Here is a 14,570-nt window from a genome sequence, read left to right as displayed (position 1 = left end):
GACCAGGTGAGGCTAAACCAGGAAGGATGAGGATGAGGGCAGGACGAGGCAGGACAGGATGAACGGGGATGTATGGGAATGGATGGACGATAGACGTGGCGGTTCCCTGACCCTGCACCCTCCCCGGGTCCCCCCAGCCCAGGTCCCGCGAGGCCCCCACCCTCTGGAGAAAGTCCCCGTTGTTCCTGGGGAGGTCAGGCACCTCCCTGAGAACTGCCGTGCTTCCCAGCCTCCCTGTGGACTCCCTCCCAGCCAGGGCGAGGCATGGGGACGCCAGGTCGCTCCTGACAGAGGCCCCCCCAGACTATGCAGGCCGGCACAGTGACTCGCACACTGTTCACCCCGCCAGCTGGTCCTGCAGGACGCTGCTGTGCCATGGGAGTGCAGGCGGGCAGGGGCCTCGTCCCAGGCCGTCCGAGTGAAGGTGGGGACTGCGTCAAGCTTGGCCTGACAAGGAAAGCCCCACATTCCCATGAGCTGTACCCGAGTCACAGGAGGTGACAGGAGAGAGCGCAGTCCTCTGGCGAACACTTCCCACTTCTGTTTAAAGGGCTTCCAAGACCCATGTGCTTCAACAGATCTGGAAGAAGTTCCAATACAAGAAAAGGCCCTGGCTGCCGGCTTGTGGAAGGCTGAAGACCCGTTCCCACTCTTGCCCGTTTAGGCTCTTGGATAGTAGATGCTGACCCACCACCACTCCGCCCGTTAAAGTCCACAGGCCCCTTGGCAACCGGGCTCTGTCTCCACCCGCCTGAACCTTCACTGGCCTGGGGGGGTTGCGTGACCAACAGCGTGGCAGGAGCACAGGGTACACGTTCCCATGCCTCACGGGCCAGGGCCCTGAGTCTGCAGGGAAGGCAGCTGTAGGAGAGGCCACGTGCAGAGCACGGCCACGTTCAGGGAAACCACCTTGTACCCTCCAGCCCAGCAGTCTCTTAGCTGCCTGCAGACATGAAGGAGCCTGGGAACCCCACAGAACCCTGATCATTGGGGAACTCCTATTATTTTAAGCCAGTAAGATCATGGGTCGTATGCTACACAGCAATAGCTGATAAGCTTGGCAAGTAAGTGACTCTAGTGGGTTCTGGCTTTTTACTTTTTTTTTTTTTTTTTTTTTGAGATGGAGTCTCGCTCTGTCACCCAGGCTGGAGTGCAGTGCTCGGATCTCAGCTCACTGCAAGCTCTGCCTCCCGTGTTTACGCCATTTTCCTGCCTCAGCCTCCCGAGTAGCTGGGACTACAGGCACCCGCCACCACACGCGGCTAATTTTTTGTATTTTTAGTAGAGACGGGGTTTCACGGTGTTAGCCAGGATGGTCTTGATCTCCTGACCTCGTGATCTGCCTGCCTCGGCCTCCCAAAGTGCTGGGATTACAGGCTTGAGTCACCACACCCGGCCAGCTTTTTACCTTTTTGAGACAGGGTCTCTCTGTTGCCCAGGCTAAGTGCAGTGGCACAATCTCAGCTCAATGCAACCTCCACCTCCTGAGTTTCAAGCTATTCTCCTGCCTCAGACTCCCAAGTAGCTGCGATTACAGGTGCCTGCCAACATGCCTGGCTAATTTTTGTATTTTTTGGTAGAGATGAGGTTTCACCATGTTGGTCAGGCTGGTCTTGAACTCGTGACCTCAAGTGATCCACTCGCCTCAGCCTTCCAAAGTGCGGGGATTATAGGTGTGAGCCACTACGCCGGGCCGATTCTGGCTTTTTAATAGATGGAATAATGCAAACGGTTATGAAATATCTGACATAAAACCATTTGTGATCTCCAGGGTGCCATATGCTGTGCCACACAAACACCACATCCCCCAGATGGGTGCATATAAAGGGATTGTAACGAGGGAAACAAAAATATGAAGTAAAAGGGACAGCAAAGGAGAATTACGCATTTTAAAACATCTGCACTGCCCGGGCGCTGTGGCTCACGCCTGTCATCCCAGCACTTTGGGAGGCCAAGGCGGGCGGATCACCTGAGGTCAGGAGTTCAAGACCAGCCTGGCCAACATAGGTAAGCCCATCTCTACTAAAAATACAAAAATTAGCTGGGCGTGGTGGCAGACGCCTCTAATCCCAACTACTCGAGAGGCTGAGGCAGGAGAATCGCTTGAACCAGAAGGCGGAGGTTGCAGTGAGCAGAGATCGCACCACTGCACGTCCAGCCTGGGCGACAGAGCGAGGCTCCATCTCAAAAATAAAAATAAACATAAAACAGCCTCTTCACAAGATGGCGCCGAAAGCGAAGAAGGGAGTTCCTGCCCCTTGTAAAGCTGAAGCCAAAGCAAAGGCTTTAAAGGCCAAGAAGGCAGAGTTGAAAGGCGTCCACAGCCACACAAAAAAAGAACCGCACAACAGCCACACAAAAAAAGAACCCACAACAGCCACACAAAAAAAGAACCCACAACAGCCACAAAAAAAAAGAACCCACAACAGCCACAAAAAAAAAAGATCCGCACGTCACCCGCCTTCTGGCAGCCCAAGACACTGCGACTCCAGAGGCAGCCCCAATATCCTCGGAAGAGCGCCCCCAGGAGAAACAAGCTTGACCTCTATGCGATCATCAGTTTTCCACTGACCACTGAGTCGGCCATGAAGAAGACAGAGGACAACAACACACTTGTGTTCACTGTGGATGTTAAAGCCAAGAAGCATCAGATCAAACAGGCTGTGAAGAACTCTGTGACATGGATGTGGCCAAGGTCAACACCCTGATTGGGCCTGATGGAGAGAAGAAGGCACATGTTCCACCGGCTCCTGATCACGATGCTTTGGGTGTTGCCAACAAAATGGAGATAATCTAAACCAAGTCCGGCTGGCTAATTCAAAATATATGTATATCTTTTCACCATAAAAAAAAAATCTCCAACATACGACATGCCAGGACACTGTCTGATTCCACTTGTATGAGGTCCCCAGGGCAAACTCATGGGGAAAGAAAGTAGAATGGGGATGCCAGGGGCCGGAGGATGAGGAGCCAGTGTTTCATGGGCACAGAGCAGCCGTTGGGGAAGATGAAAAGTTTCTGGAGATGGACGGTGGGGACGACTGAACAATGAACGTGAACCGCTGACCTGGATACTTCAACATCGAGGCTCAGGGAGAGCAGCTGCTCACAAAGACCAAGGGTTGTAGGATGCAATTTACATGAATGACGAATATGGTAAATTTTACGTCATGTATATTTAACCACACACACACACACACGAGCCATCTGTAACAAACTATACACAAAACACCCCATTTCCCTAATATTATCAGTGAATAAGGTTCTCCCTACAAGGTAGATTTTCTAGTAGCTAAAGTTATCCCGCCATGATTCAGAATATGATTTTTATCTGATTCCAAATGTACTCATTTAAGATGGACTTTTTTTTTAACTCTGTCACCCAGTTGCCCAGGCAGGAGTGCAGTGGCACAATCTCAGTTCACTGCAACCTCTGCCTCCCAGGTTCAAGTGATTCTCCCGCCTCAGCCTCCTGAGTAGCTGGGACTACAGGCGTGTGCCACCACACCCAGCAAATTTTTGTATTTTTTAGTAGAGATGGGGTTTCACCATATTGGCCAGGATGGTCTCAAACTTCTGACCTCATGATCTGCTTGTCTTGGCCTCCCAAAGTGCTGGGATTACAGGTGTGAGCCACCACGCCCTGCCAGAATGAGTATCTTTTACTTTTTATTTTAGTGGCAGGATTTCACTATGGCCTGAACCGGAGTGTGGTGGGCGTGATCACTGCAGCCTCTGCCTCCCAGGTTGCTCAAGCCATCTTCCCACCTCAGCCTCCAGAGTAGCTGGGACCACAGGCGCACACTACCATGCCCGGTTAATTTCTGTATTCTTTGTAGAGACGGGGTTTTGCCAGGTTGCCCAGCCTGGTTTTTTAATTAAATAAAAAAAATTTTTTTTGGTAACGACAGGGTCTTGCTATATTTCCAGGTTGGTTTTGAACTCCTGGGATCAAGCGATCCTCCCACCTCAGCCTGCCAAGCACAGGATGGATGCCTCTATAAGCTCTTCTCACCCTCTTCCCTGTGCAGAGAAAGGGAGCATCCATCCTCCCTCTGGCTTTAGAAGCGGAAAAAAAAAAAAAAAAAGTCCTAAAATTGATGGTGGTGATGCTTGGACAGCTTTCTGAATATATTAAAAGCAATGAATTGTAGACTTTAGATGGAGAAATCATATGGTATGTGAATTATATCTCAGGAAAGTTATTGAAAAACAATCCCTGTCTGGGCACGGTAGCTCATGCCTGTAATCCCAGCACTTTGGGAGGCCGAGGTGGGCAGATCACGAGGTCAGCAGAGCGAGACCATCCAGGCTAACACCGTGAAACCCCGTCTCTACTAAAAATACAGAAAATTAGCTGGGCGTGGTGGCGGGCGCCTGTAGTCCCAGCTACTCGGAAGGCTGAGGCAGAAGAATCACTTGAACCCAGGAGGCGGAGGCTGCAGTGAGCTGAGATCGCGCCACTGCACTCCAGCCTGGGCGACAGAGTGAGACTCTGTCTCGAAGAAAAAAAAAAAAAAAAAAAAGGCCAGGCGTGGTGGCTCACGTCTGTAATCCTAGCACTTTGGGAGGCCAAGGCGGGCAGATCACCTGAGGTTGGGAGTTTGAGACCAGCCCGACCAACATGGAGAAACCCCGTCTCCACTAAAAATACAAAATTAGCTGGGCATGGTGGCACATGCCTGTCATCCCAGCTACTTGGGAGGCTGAGGCCTCCCAGCCTGGGCAACAAGAGCAAAACTCCATCTCGAAAAAACAAAAACAAACAAACAAAAAAAACAATGGTTGGAATGACTCAGATTCCAAGGGTCTCTTGGTGAAAAAGTTTTTTTTTTTTTTTTTTTTTTTTAAGACAGAGTCTCACTGCCACCCAGGCTGGAGTGCAGTGGCGTGATCTTAGCTCACTGCAACCTCCGCCTCCTGGGTCAAGCGATTCTCAGGCCACAGCCTCCTGAGTAGCTGGGATTATAGGCACCTGAAACCATACATGGCTAAATTTTGTTTTGTATTTTTAGTAGAGACGGAGTTTCACCATTTTGGCCAGGCTGCTCTCGAACTCCTGGCCTCTAGTTACCTACCCGCCTCCTAAAGTGCTGGGATTACAGGTGCTCTACTAAACAGCAAAAGCTTCTTGTTCTTGGGTTTGGTTTACTCATCAAAGAAGGGGTGGCATGCATTATATGTTTTGAAATTTTCTAAGTTCTAATATCATATTCTAAAAATATATAGAAACGATTTCAGAATGTTAAGACTATAATACTAGTAAATTACCCCAATCCTGACACTCAAATGCACAACTACTTCCATTGTTGAATTAATGCCTTTAAGGCGCTTCCTTTTCTGTAGCACACACTGCGTTCAATCATGTCTGCTACTGTATCCCTCTGGATAGCAGGAAGCCCCCACCAGAGGCCACCTGGAGTCTTTCCATAAGGCAGGACCACCCGTGGACGGGGAAGCGCAAATTTAAATCCTCAGAAGCAATACTCGACATGGCCACAAGATGGTGGTGTTGCTCCTGAAATGTTCCTATTGCCTTGGTAAAATTACACGGGTGGCAATGTTTTCAAACAAGAGTTTGGAAATTTTTCCAAGTTGGAAAAAAATTCAAGAGGACTTCCAAAATGTTATATTTACAAAAAGTAGTACTTAGAGTTGGGCGTGGTGGTGCGTATTTGTAGTCCCAGCTACTTGGGAGGTTGTGGCAGGAAAATGGCTTGAGCCCAGGAGTTTGAAGCCAATCTGAGCAACATCACAAGAACCCATCTCAAGAAACAAAAAATAGGCCAGGCGCGGTGGCTCACGCCTGTAATCCCAGCATTTCGGGAGGCCAAGGCGGGCGGATCACGAGATCAAGAGATCGAGACCATCCTGCCTGGCAAACATGGTGAAACCCCGTCTCTACTAAAAATACAAAAATTAGCTGGGTGTGGTGGCGCATGCCTGTAGTCCCAGCTACTCCAGCTACTCGGGAGGCTGAGGCAGGAGAATCGCTTGAACCCAGGGGGCAGAGGGGGCAGAGGTTGCAGTGAGCCGAGACCATACCACTGCACTCCAGCCTGGGAGACAGAGCAAGACTCTGTCTCAAAAAAAAAAAAAAAAAGAAACAAAAAATTAAAACAAATGAATAAATCATATATAAGAGAGCGGCTGGGTGCAGTGGCTCACGCCTGTAATCCCAGCACTTTGGGAGGCTGAGGCGGGTGGATCACAAGGTCAGGAGATTGAGACCATCCTGGCTAACATCTACTAAAATACAAAAGATTAGTCAGGAGTGATGGTGAGCACCTGTAATCTCAGCTACTTGGGAGGCTGAGGCAGAAGAATTGCTTTGGAGGTTGCAGTGAGCCGAGATCATGCCACTGCACTCCAGCCTGGGAAAAAGAGGGAGACTCTGCCTCAAAAAAGAAAAAAAAAGAAGCAAAATCCAATTAACAAATTCAGTAAAGACTATCTTTCTAAACAAGTTTTTGTTTCCAAAAAAAGACCAAAATATTACTTGGACAAGACACTACCTTCTAGCCCTCAATCCACTGGTCTTTCCTCCTATTTCCTTTCTATTCTGGTCATATCTGTTATTCATTGGTGAATTTTATTTTACATGTTTATAACTTAAAAACATTTAAGGCCAGGCATGGTGGCTCACGCCTCTAATCCCAGCACTTTAGGAGGCCGAGGCAGGCGGATCACCTGAGGTCGGGAGTTTGAGACCAGCCTGACTAACATGGAGAAACTCTGTCTCTACTAAAAATACAAAAATTAGATGGGCATGGTGGTGCATGCCTGTAATCCCAGCTATTCAGGAGGCTGAGGCAGGAGAATCGCTCGAAACCGGGAGGTGGAGGTTGCAGTAAGCCAAGATCGCGCCATTGCACTCCAGCCTGGGCAACAAGAGCAAAACTCCCTCTCAAAAAAAAAAAAAAAAAAAAAAAAAAAAAAAAAAAGCCGGGCGCAGTGACTCACGCCTGTAATCCCAGCACTTTGGGAGGCCGAGGCAGGTGGATCATGAGATCAGGAGATCGAGACCATCCTGGCTAACACTGTGAAACCCCGTCTCTACTAAAAATACAAAAAAATTAGCCGGGCACGGTGGCGGGTGTCTGTAGTCCCAGATACTCAGGAGGTTGAGGCAGGAGAATGGTGTGAGCCTGGGAGGCGAGCTTGCAGTGAGCCGAGATTGCACCACTGCACTCCAGCCTGGGCGACAGAGTGAGACTCCGTCTCAAAAAAAAAAAAAAGAATCCAAAGCCAGGCATGGTGGCACACGCCTCTAATTCCAGCACTTTGGGAGGCCAAGGCGGGTAGATCACCTGAGGTCAGGAGTTCAAGACAAGCCTGGCCAACATGGCAAAACCCCATCTCTTCTAAAAAATACAAAAATTACCTGGGCATGGTGGCGGGCACTTGTAATCCCAGCTACTCAGGAGGCTGAGGCAGGGAGAATTGCTTGAACCCGGGAAGTGGAGGTTGCAGTGAGCCAAGATCGTGCCACTGTACTCCAGCCTGGGCAACAGAGTGAGACTCCATCTCTCGGGGGAAAAAAAAGACTCCAGATTTTGGGGGGTGGGAAGAGGATCGGGGAGGGGAAGAGGGAGGCCAAAAGAAGAGGGAGGAACAAGAATCTAGATTTTTCACAAATCCTCCTGATACTGATAGCCTATGAACTAGACTTTGACAAACACTAGAATAGATGCCCTTGGGAAACAGAAGACTGCAGCTAAGTGACGAACCTAAGAAACACCTGAGGTTTGCTTTGTGCTGGGCACTAAAATACCTCAAGTATTTTATCTACATCATCTCATTTAATCTTTAATATCATACAGGTTTCCTCATTAATGTCACATAAAATCATTAACAGCCAGGCATGGTGGCTCACACCTGTAATCCCAGCACTTTCGGAGGCTGAGATAGGCAGATCACCTGAGGACAGAAGTTCGAGACCAGCCTGATCAACATGGCAAAACCCTGTCTCTACTAAAAATACAAAATTAGCCGGGCGTCGTGGTGGGTGCCTGTAATCCCAGCTACTCGGGAGGCTGAGGCAGGTGAATTGCTTGTACCCGGGCGGTGGAGGTTGCAGCGAGCCGAGATCCCACCATTGCACTCTAGCCTGGGCAACAAAAGTGAAACTCCATCTCAAAAAGAAAAAAAAAAAGTCAGACGCGGTAGTTTATGCCTGTAATCCTTGCACTTTGGGAGGCAGGTGGATCACCTGAGGCCAGGAGTTGGAGACCAGCCAGGCCAATATGGCAAAACCCCGTCTCTACTAAAAATACAAAAACTAGCCAGGCGCAGTGGCTCACACCTGTAATCCCAGCACTTTGGGAGGCTGAGGTGGGTGGATCACTAGGTCAGCAGTTCAAGACCAGCCTGGCCAACATGGTGAAACCGCGTCTCTACTAAAAACACCAAAAAATTAGCTGGGCGTGGTGGCAGTCGCCTGTAATCCCTGCTACTCGGAAGGCTGAGGCAGGAGAATCACTTGAACGCAGGAGGCAGAGGTTGCGGTGAGCCGAGATCACGCCACTGCACTCCAGCCTGGGTGACAGAGCAAGACTCTGTCTCAAAAAACAACAACAACAACAACAACTAGCTGGGCGTGGTGGCACATGCCTGTAACCCCAGCTACTCAGGAGGCTGAGGCTGAGGGAGAAAAATCGCTTGTACCTGGGAGGTGGAAGTTGCAGTGAGCGGAGATCCCACCATTGCACTCCAGCCTGGGTGACAAGAGTGAAACTCCATCTCAAAAAAAAAAAAAAAATTATTAACAGGCTTACTTTGTATCATTGGGAAAGTCATGGCTTTTTTTTAAATTTTTTTTTTCTTTTTTTATTTTTGAGACAGAGTTTTGCTCTTTCACCTAGGCTGGAGTGCAGTGGCATGATCTCGGCTTACTGCAACCTCCGCCTTCTGGTTTCAAGCGATTCTCCTGCCTCAGCCTCCCAAGTAGCTGGGATTACAGGTGCACGCTACCACACCTGGCTAATTTTTGTATTTTTTTTTACTAGAGATGGGGTTTCACCGTGTTGTCCAAGCTGATCTCGAACTCCTGACCTCATGATCCACCCACCTCGGCCTCCCAAAGTGCTGGGATTACAGGAGTGACCCACCATGCCCGGCCAATTTCTTCTTTTTTGAAAGTATTAGCAATTTAACAAGTTTCAGGAACCTTAGGGGTATTTTGGGGAACCTCAAGAAGAGAGGAATTTGCCCAAATTTTAAGTACCACAGGTAAAATCTGATGAAGAAGGCATCTTGGACTTGCCTTCTGTGTCTCAGGATATCAAACAACAGATTTTTTTATTTCTTTTTTCGTTTTTGTTTGTTTTGCTTTTTTTTTTTTTTTTTTTCTGAGACACAGTCTTGCTCTGTAGCCCAGGCTGGAGTGCAGTGGTGCGATCTCGGCTCTCTGCAAGCTCTGCCTCCTGGGTTCACGCCATTCTCCTGCCTCAGCCTCCCGAGTAGCTGAGACTACAGGCACCTGCCACCACGCCTGGATAATTTTTTGAATTTTGTTAGTAGAGACGGGGTTTCACCATGTTAGCCAGGATGGTCTCTATCTCCTGACCTTGTGATCCGCCTGCCTCGGCCTCCCAAAGTGCGGGATTACAGGTGTGAGCCACCACACCTGGCCTCTATTTTTGTTTTGAGATGGAGTCTCACTCTGTTGCCCAGGCTGGAGTACAGTGGCATGATCTCAGCTCACTGCAACCTCTGCCTCCTAGGTTAAATAATTATCCTGCCTCAGCTTCCTGAGTAGCTGGGATTACAGGCACGCACCAACACGCCCAGCTAACTTTTGTTTTTAGTAGAGATGAGGTTTCATCATGTTGGCCAGGCTGGTCTCGAACTTCTGACCTCAAGTGATCAGCCCGTCTTTGCCTCCCAAAATGCTGGGATTACAGGTGTGAGCCACGGCACCTGGCGGAAACAACAGACTTTAAAAAGTCTAAGGTTCCTTATGGAGACTTCCAGGCAGGCAAACTCAGGTAGGCTTATCTGGTGAATCAGCACTATTGCTGCACTACATAATCAGGCCAAATATGATGAGATCAGTCTTATAATCAAAGATATGTTTCCTTGGCCACTGTAGAAGAGGCCAGTTTTGCCTCCATTTGCACATTCATTTCAATATTCCTGATCTAGAATCTTCTAGATTCTTCTTTGGATTCTCTTTTTTTTTTTTTCTCTCAACACAGAGTCTTGTTCTGTCTCCCAGGCTGGAGAGCAGTGGCTAGATGTCAGCTCACTGCAACCTCCGATTACCGGGCTCAAGCCATTCTCTTGCCTCTGCCTCCCGTGATCTGCCCACCTTGGCCTCTCAAAGTGCTGCGATTACAGGCGTGAGCCACCGTGACCAGCCCATGTAATTTTAAAATTGCTGACTGGAACCTAATGATTTTAGGACCAATGACTAAGCAGTTTGGAAAACAGTGCCCTAGACAAAAACAAAGGAAATACAACTCTTTTATACCCATATAAAGCAAACACATGTTAAAGATTTTACTTACCGTTAGACAGCCAGTAAGCTGGAGCTCAGGAATTTGAGACCAGCCTGGCCAACGTGGTGAAACCCTGTCTCTACTAAAAATACAAGAATTAGCTGGGCTTGGTGGCACAGGCCTGTAATCCCAGTTTACTGCCTGGCCAACATGGTAAAACCCTGTCTCTACTAAAAATACAAAAAAATTAGTCGGGTGTGGTGCATGCCTGTAATTCCAGCTGCTCAGGAGGCTGAGGCAGAACTGATTGAACCTACCTGGGAGATGGAGGTTGCAGTGAGCCAAGATCGCACCAATGTACTCCAGCCTAGGCAACAAAATGAGACTCTGTCTCAGGAAAAAAAAAAAAAAATTTCAGTGCATGTAATAAAAATGAGTATATTTTAATACATTTATATTATATTTAATAAATTTAATAAATTTCTCATTTAATAAAAATGAGAAACTTTTGTTACTCTAGTTTAAGTGCTTTTTTTTTTTTTTTTTTACAGCAGATACCCATTGTTTTGCAGTAGATACAGGGGCCCTAATGTGTTTCTTTTGTAATGTTCAATCTTCATTCAGTACAAATTTCTTTTTTTTTTTTTTTTGAGACAGAGTCTCACTCTGTCACCCAGGCTGGAGTGCAGTGGCTCAATCCTGGCTCACTGCAACCTCCACTGAATCCTTGAACCAGGTTCAAGCGATTCTGCTCCTCAGGGTCCTGAGTAGCTGGGATTACAGGTGTGCACCACCACACCCAGCTAAATTTTTTGTATTTTTAGTAGAGACAGGGTTTCACCATGTTAGCCAGGCTGGTCTCAAACTCCTGACCTCTGGTGATCTGCCCACCTCAGTCTCCCAAAGTGCTGGGATTACAGACGTGAACCACCATGCCTGGCTGCACTCAGTACAGATTTCTTAAGTGAATGGAGCACAGGCCGGCAGATTTGCATGGAAAGCTCCAAAGTCTCAGTTCATGGTGCATCACTCTCTTATCCTCTCTCCCCTTCTCCCAGAATTGAGGGTGCGAAGCAATTTGAATGCAATGCCAGATGGCCTGCTGGGACACTGCAGTCCTGCTGGTGACCACAAGGGCTCAGTGTAGACCTAAGGGTCACTTGTTAGCAGCTGTCAGGTGTCTCTCAGACACCAAGAGGTCCAAACTCTATTCACTAAGGCTCGAAAACCAGGAGGCTCTGTCGGCAGCTGATGGAGCAACAGAATTACCTTCACATGTGAGTGAGAGGTTTCACCATCATCCCCCACACCTGGGTCACAGCGCTGGCTTGCTGGGCAGGAGACCCAGGGGCAAATCCCGTAACTTCTCTGGGCTGGTTTCACCTGTGAAGAAAGAAAAGTGGCAAATGAAATACTGCAAGTGAAATTATTCCATGACCTGTCGACCATTACACAAGAACAAGGCGTTCTGCATCCAGGTGCAGTAGGGGTCCTGAGTGATAGGAGCGGGAGGAGGGAAGGCCCTCTGTTTAAAAAGCTTCTGAATGGGCCGGTAGCACGGTGGCTCACACCTGTCATCTCAGCAGTTTGGGAGGCTCAGGTGAGAGAATTGTTTGAGCCCAGGAGTTTGAGACCTGCCCCCCCATTTCTACAATTTTTTTTTTTTAAAAGCTCCTGGATGACTCCAATGTCTACCCACCTCCCACCTACCCACAACTGAACCATGAGCGTTGGAGGTTCACTTGCCTCGGACATGAACCACTAAAATGACATCACACGCTCAGTGGGTGCACACAGACATTCCTCCTCAAGAGGTTGAAGGTGGCAGAGATGCCCAGATAATTAAAATTTACTCTGAAAATGAGCTTCACAATCTCAGCACCGTTGACATTTTGGGCCGGATGATTCTGCTGTGGGCGGCTGTCCTGTCCAGCGTGGAGTGTTCAGCAGCATCCCCGGTCTCTACCTGCCAGATCCCACTGTCATGCCCTACCACACGTTGTGACCATCAACACTGCAGCATGTTCCCTGGGGTACAAAATTGCCCGAGAGCCACAGCTCCAAAGCAACTTAGAAATCAGAGGGCAAAGAAAGGGAGAGCTTGGCCAATGAGACCCCCCCAGCCCGGTATTCCCCAATCACCCTCTATTATAATATAAGTTTATTTACTCCTTCCCATAGCCTAATACGTCCTCAAATCTCTCTCCCTTTATGCCTGATATACCAATCTTCCCTCTCCTTTCCACTCCCACCACCTCAGGACATCATCCCTTACCACGACCTCTTTAGCCTAAACCAAAGCCTCTGAACGATCTTGCCAGCTTTGGCAAGCAGCCACTCCAATTCTCCACATAGGGTGCTGACAAGCCACTCTTCCTAAAGCTTAACTTTCAGCATGTCTCTCCCCAATTAAATCATCTCCATCTCCAGCCTTAGTGCATCATCAGCTGGGCGTCATAAACGCTCCGCAATCTAGCCCCAACCTCAGCCTCGTTCCTTCCACACGTCCCGCCAGTAGCACTTGGGAAAGGAACAAGACAAACATGATAGACTCACACGAGGAAATCTAGATCAAGCCCTGGAAATCATATTGGCCCTGGAAAGCAGAAATGTGAAAATAAAAATAAGCCATTTCTTTGGAATTGGAGTTTGCACATGATTATCTGACTATGGGAGTCCAGCTTCCTCCCAGTACAAGGAATAAAGGAACAACAGGCAGGGTTTAGAGCGAGGGTTTCAACTACGTCAGACCCGTTATGTGCAGGCTCCATGGGTTAGCAGCAGCCTTTTGGAACGGGGTGGAAGAGAATGGAACGGAATTTAATCCGAACAGATCCAGCTGCGTCATGTGAGCTTAAACAAGCGTCTCCCTTTAAACTTGTGCTTCAGTCATCCAGACCCACAGGCACAGAGTACACGCGTAAAAGGCATTTCTCAGTGTCGGCTGTGGGTCAACAAAATTCGAAAGCCGTCACTGGAGATCTATCGGGTCAGAAGCGGGAGTGGGGTGCGTCCCGAGCCGCAAAACTGCAAGGTCACTGGGACCGCCTGAGCTGCAACCGTGGGACGGGGCTGATGCTGCGGGTCCAGGAAGGCAGCGCTGGGCGGGGCGGACACCGCCAGGGAACCGCGGGCCAGTGCGGGGATGCTTGATGTGGGGGTGTCGGGCTTAGGCCAGGGGACGGGGGGGTGGGGATGGAGGGGCGAGGAGCAAGGAGGGAATCGCGGGAGACCCCACAGGAGGCTGCCTGAGGGCCGGGACGCAGACCCCCTCCCCGGCACCCGCAGCCCTCGGGACCCCCGGGAGAGCCGGGCTGGGGGCGCGTCCACGCCGGGGACGCGGGACTCTCCCCGCCCGCAGGGGCCTGTCCTCACCGACGGCAGCGGGGCCCTCCCTCTCCGGCGACAGAGCCGCGGCAGGTCCTTCGGCCTCTGCCGCTGCAGCAGCGGGCGTCGACCTCGCGGCCCAGGCCGCCGCCGCCACCCCGACCCCGGCTCCCGCTCCCAGCCCCGACCTGCCCCTCGGGAGCGAGCCCCGTGACCGCGCGCGCGACCCCGCGGGGGAGCCGGCCTTGCGGAACGCTCAGGCGGGCTCCTTCAGAGCATGCGCAACAAGACCGCGCGGCCCGTTCCTTAGGTAAATCCGCTCCTCCGGGTCTTCCCTGCGCGGCGCCGAGCCGCAGGCCTGGCCTATCAGCGCATGGGGGCGGGGACGTAACTCACGGAAAAGGCGGGGCCATCCCGAGACTGGACGGAGGCGTCCAGGGGCGGAGCTAGGATGGGGGAGCTGGACAGGACGCTCTTGGCGTAAAGGGGCTGGAGTAGGGGGCGCTTAATTGAGACCTCAGGACGGTCCCCAGTATGTGAGGCTGCCCGCAGGAAGCGGAGCGTTTGCTGAGATGCACCCTTGGGCGTGTCAGTTTCCTGACCCCGTGGGAAGGCGATTCTCATGCATCTCATTGACGCCCCCAGTGACCCTACCCCAGAGCGGAACCAGTGTGACATTCAAGTAAACAATGATAGCAACGGATTATAACCTTGACTACGATACGAGTCCAAACTGATGGAAATAAGTCAACGGGGGAGAAGGGACAGTTCTTTCTTACATCAGAAAGCCAACAACAACAA

At 50.0% G+C, this 14,570-nt stretch overlaps 1 protein-coding gene and 1 pseudogene across 17 annotated transcripts in view; one reads left to right on the top strand and one right to left on the bottom strand.

Annotated features, from left to right (window-relative positions):
• The window catches only part of FLYWCH1 (FLYWCH-type zinc finger 1), a 39,031-nt gene extending 24,989 nt beyond the window's left edge, over nucleotides 1-14,042 (bottom strand). For 3 of the 17 annotated variants that reach the window (XM_054452942.2, XM_063654955.1, XM_063654953.1), the window contains exons 1-3: nucleotides 13,818-14,038; nucleotides 11,712-11,825; nucleotides 10,760-10,829 (exon numbers count right to left, since the gene is read on the bottom strand). The gene's annotated coding sequence lies outside the window, so the exon portion shown is untranslated. Of the gene's footprint in view, nucleotides 1-483; nucleotides 581-10,511; nucleotides 10,637-10,759; nucleotides 10,830-11,711; nucleotides 11,826-12,324; nucleotides 12,344-13,817 lie in introns of those variants that run through there. The other 14 variants (XM_054452941.2, XM_054452939.2, XM_063654957.1 and 11 more) reach the window with 11 other exon arrangements.
• Nucleotides 2,172-2,797, top strand: LOC129015274 (large ribosomal subunit protein uL23-like; annotated as a pseudogene).
• Nucleotides 14,043-14,570: the final 528 nt, after the last annotated feature.

The sequence above is a fragment of the Pongo pygmaeus genome, chromosome 18 (assembly GCF_028885625.2).
Source record: "Pongo pygmaeus isolate AG05252 chromosome 18, NHGRI_mPonPyg2-v2.0_pri, whole genome shotgun sequence".
Lineage (NCBI taxonomy): Eukaryota > Metazoa > Chordata > Mammalia > Primates > Hominidae > Pongo > Pongo pygmaeus.
The sequence above is the reverse complement of the archived record's forward strand: the minus strand, read 5'-3'. Positions and strand labels throughout refer to the sequence as shown.